Genomic DNA, 5,000 nt, shown 5'->3' with positions numbered 1-5,000 from the left:
AGGGGAACCGCCAGAAGCGCTGGACCCTTCAGCGCTTCGTCCCTACTACGGCTGTAACATAGGGGAACCGCCAGAAGCGCTGGACCCTTCAGCGCTTCGCTCATATCCCCTACTACGGCTGTAGCATAGGGGAACCGCCAGAAGCGCTGGACCCTTCAGCGCTTCGCTCCTATCCCCTAGTATACACTGGGTAGTCTGTTCCTATCATTGTGTGCAAGGTGGCTTGGTTACCCCCTACCAAAATGGGTCACAGCCGTAATAGGCGAAGTACAGAAGCGCTGGAACCTTCAGCGCTTCGCCCCTATCACGGCTTTAAAACCCGAGCGAAAAACTCTATGTCCTTAAACGAAATACCCGTTTTGCGCGGTCCATATCTCCGCGAAAACACAACGCACAGCCGGGACACTCATATCTAATTGTAGTCCAAGTCCCCCTCTACAAACACATCCGAGTGGATCCTGGATGCGACCTCCACAGCCGAGGCACGAGTCGGTCAAAGTAGGTCGCAGGGACCATATTACGCGCGCCATATCTACCCGGAAATAGAACGCACAGCGGGGATACTCATGCCCAGTTGTCGAGCTGGAAGTCCTCTAACCACCCATATAAGATGAATAATAAACGGATACACACAGCCGATGCAGCGCGTGTTTGAAAACCGCCGATCGATCTTCATACTCTGACAAAATCACAGCGAAAAATCCTTAAACCAAATACCCGTTTTGCGCGGTCCATATCTCCGCGAAAACACAACGCACAGCCGGGAACCTCATATCTAATTGTAGTCCAAGTCCACTTCTACAAACCTATCCGAGTGGATCCTGGATGCGAGGTCCACAGCCGAGGCACCACGCGGTCAAAGTAGGTCGCAGGGGCCCTATTACGCGCGCCATATCTACCCGGAAATGGAACGCACAGCGGGGATTCTTATTTTGAATACACGGTCCCGACGTCCTCTAACTACCCATATAAGCAGAATAATAAACGGGTATCCACAGCCGAGGCAGCACGTATTTGAAAACCGCCGACCGATCTTCATACTCTGACAAAATCACAGCGATAGCGCCAATACTCTGTTTCCTTAAACCAAATCGCCGTCTTGCGCGGTCCATATCCCCGCGAATACACAACGCACAGCCGGGACACCTATGCCGACGTGTAGCCACCGTCAACCTCTAAAGACATGTGGAGGGTGATCCACAATCGGACACTCACAGCCGAGGCACGACGCGGTCAAAGTAGGTCGCAGGGACCATATTACGCGCGCCATATCTACCCGGAAATAGAACGCACAGCGGGGATACTCATGCCCAGTTGTCAAGCTGGAAGTCCTCTAACCACCCATCTAGACACTCCTATAAACGGATACACACAGCCGATACAGCGCGTATTTGAAAACCGCCGACCGATCTTCATACTCTGACAAAATCAAAGCGAAAGACTTAAACGAAATACCCGTTTTGCGAGGTCCATATCCCCGCGAATACACAACGCACAGCCGGGACACTTATACCCGATCGTAGACCACATCCACCTCTACAAACCTATCCGAGTGGATCATGGATGCGACCTCCACAGCCGAGGCACGGTGTAGTCAAAGTAGGTCGCAGGGACCACATTACGCGCGCCATATCTACCCGGAAATAGAACGCACAGCGGGGATTCTTATACTGAATACACGGCCCCGACGTCCTCTAACCAACTATGTAAACTGAATAATAAACGGATAACCACAGCCGAGGCAGCGCGTGTTTGAAAACAGCCGACCGATCTTCATACTCTGACAAAATCACAGCGAAAGACTTAAACGAAATCGTCGTTTTGCGAGGTGCATATCTCCGCGAATACACAACGCACAGCCGGGACACTTATACCCAGTTGTAGTCCACGTCCCCCTCTACAAAACTATCGGAGTGGATCCTGGATGCGAGGTCCACAGCCGAGGCACGGTGTAGTCAAATTAGGTCGCAGGGACCATATTACGCGCGCCATATCTACCCGGAAATAGAACGCACAGCGGGGATTCTTATACTGAATATACGGCCCCGACGTCCTCTAACCAACTATGTAAGCTGAATAATAAACGGATAACCACAGCCGAGGCAGCGCGTGTTTGAAAACAGCCGACCGATCTTCATACTCTGACAAAATCACAGCGAAAGACTTAAACGAAATCGTCGTTTTGCGAGGTGCATATCTCCGCGAATACACAACGCACAGCCGGGACACTTATACCCAGTTGTAGTCCACGTCCCCCTCTACAAAACTATCGGAGTGGATCCTGGATGCGAGGTCCACAGCCGAGGCACGGTGTAGTCAAAGTAGGTCGCAGGGACCATATTACGCGCGCCATATCTACCCGGAAATAGAACGCACAGCGGGGATTCTTATACTGAATACACGGCCCCGACGTCCTCTAACCAACTATGTAAGCTGAATAATAAACGGATAACCACAGCCGAGGCAGCGCGTGTTTGAAAACAGCCGACCGATCTTCATACTCTGACAAAATCACAGCGAAAGACTTAAACGAAATACCCGTTTTGCGAGGTCCATATCCCCGCGAATACACAACGCACAGCCGGGACACTTATACCCAGTTGTAGTCCACGTCCCCCTCTACAAAACTATCGGAGTGGATCCTGGATGCGAGGTCCACAGCCGAGGCACGGTGTAGTCAAAGTAGGTCGCAGGGACCATATTACGCGCGCCATATCTACCCGGAAATAGAACGCACAGCGGGGATTCTTATACTGAATACACGGCCCCGACGTCCTCTAACCAACTATGTAAGCTGAATAATAAACGGATAACCACAGCCGAGGCAGCGCGTGTTTGAAAACAGCCGACCGATCTTCATACTCTGACAAAATCACAGCGAAAGACTTAAACGAAATACCCGTTTTGCGAGGTCCATATCCCCGCGAATACACAACGCACAGCCGGGACACTTATATCTAACTGTAGTCCAAGTCCCCCTCTACAAATCTATCCTAGTGGATCATGGATGCGAGGTCCACAGCCGAGGCACGATGTAGTCAAAGTAGGTCGCAGGGGCCATATTGCGCGGTCCATATTTACCCGGAAATGGAACGCACAGCGGGGATTCTTATACCGAATCCACGGTCCCGACGTCCTCTAACTACCCATATAAGCAGAATAATAAACGGGTATCCACAGCCGAGGCAGCACGTATTTGAAAACCGCCGACCGATCTTCATACTCTGACAAAAAGCGCCGGGCGATCTTCATACTCTGACAAAATCACAGCCGTTTTTATATCGTTTTGCGAGATGGATATCTCCGCGAATACACAACGCACAGCCGGGATACTCATACCTAATTGTATAATACGTCTACCTCTACAAACCTATCCGAGTGGATCCTGGATGCGAGATCCAGAACCAGGATCCATATCGCGCGGGTAAACGGCGGGAGTAACGAGGACTCTCTTAAGGTAGGGGACGTTACTGGGCTGCGCTGCGAAAGACGAGCGCCAAAACTCTGTTTCCTTAAACGGAAGCGCCGTTTTGCGAGGTGGATATCTCCGCGAAAACACCACGCACAGCCGGGACACTTATACCCAATCGTAGACCACGTCCACCTCTACAAACCTATCCGAGTGGATCCTGGATCCGAGACCCACAGCCGAGGCACCACGCGGTCAAAGTAGGTCGCAGTTGCCGTTTTGCGCGCTCCATCTCTCCGCCAAAACACCACGCACAGCCGGGACACTTATACCCTATTGTAGACCCCGACCTCCTCTAACCACCCATACATGCAGAACAATAAACGGATACCCACAGCCGATGCAGCAAGTAGTTCAAAAGCGCCGGCCGATCTTCGTACTCTGACAAAATCACAGCGAAAGACGAGCGCCAATACTCTGTCTCCTTAAACCAAATCGCCGGTTTGCGCGGTGCATATCCCCGCGAATACACAACGCACAGACTCGGCCCCTACGCCGAATAGTAGACCACGTCCACTTCTAAAGACCTGTGGAGTTTGAGCCACAATCGGACACTCACAGCCGATGCACGACTCGGTCAAAATAGGTCGCAGTAGCCACATTGCGCGGTTCATATCTCCGCCAAAACACAACGCACAGCCGGGATACTTATGCCGAATTGTAGACCCCGACGTCCTCTAACCACCCATCTAGACACTCCTATAAACGGATACCCACAGCCGATGCAGCGCGTAGTTCAAAAGCGTCGGCCGATCTTCGTACTCTGACAAAATCACAGCCAAAGACGAGCGACAATATCGCCGGTCTGCGAGGTCCATATCTCCGCGAAAACACAACGCACAGCCGGGACACTTATACCCGATCGTAGACCACATCCACCTCTACAAACCTATCCGAGTGGATCCTGGATCCGAGACCCACAGCCGAGGCACGATGTACGCAAAGCCGGTCACAGTAGCCGAGCGCCAATACTCTGTTTCCTTGAACAAAATCGCCGGTTTGCGAGGTGCATAGCTCCGCGAATACACAACGCACAGCCGGGACACTTATACCCAATTGTAGACCACATCAACCTCTACAAAACTATCCGAGTGGATCCTGGATGCGAGACCCACAGCCGAGGCACGATGTGGTCAGAATAGGTCGCAGGGGCCACATTGCGCGGTCCATAAACCCGGAAATGGAACGCACAGCGGGGATAATAATACCGAAATGTCGACCCAGACGTACTCTCACAACCCATAAGGCAGACCAATAAACTGACACCGACATAACCAATAAACTGACACCGACAAATGAATAAACGGACACCCACAGCCGATGCAGCACGTATTTCAAAAGCGTTAGCGATATTCGTCTCACAGCGAAAGACGAGCGCCAATACTCTGTTTCCTTGAACCAAATTCCCGGTTTGCGCGGTCCATATCTCCGCGAATACACAACGCAAAGACTCGTCCCCTACGCCGAATAGTAGACCACGTCCACTTCTAAAGACCTGTGGAGGAGGATCCAGGATCGGGCATTCACAGCC

This window comes from Anarhichas minor, unplaced genomic scaffold, assembly GCF_050575085.1.
Source record: "Anarhichas minor isolate MPS153535 unplaced genomic scaffold, ASM5057508v1 ptg000098l, whole genome shotgun sequence".
In the NCBI taxonomy this organism is placed as follows: domain Eukaryota; kingdom Metazoa; phylum Chordata; class Actinopteri; order Perciformes; family Anarhichadidae; genus Anarhichas; species Anarhichas minor.
The sequence above is the reverse complement of the archived record's forward strand: the minus strand, read 5'-3'. Positions refer to the sequence as shown.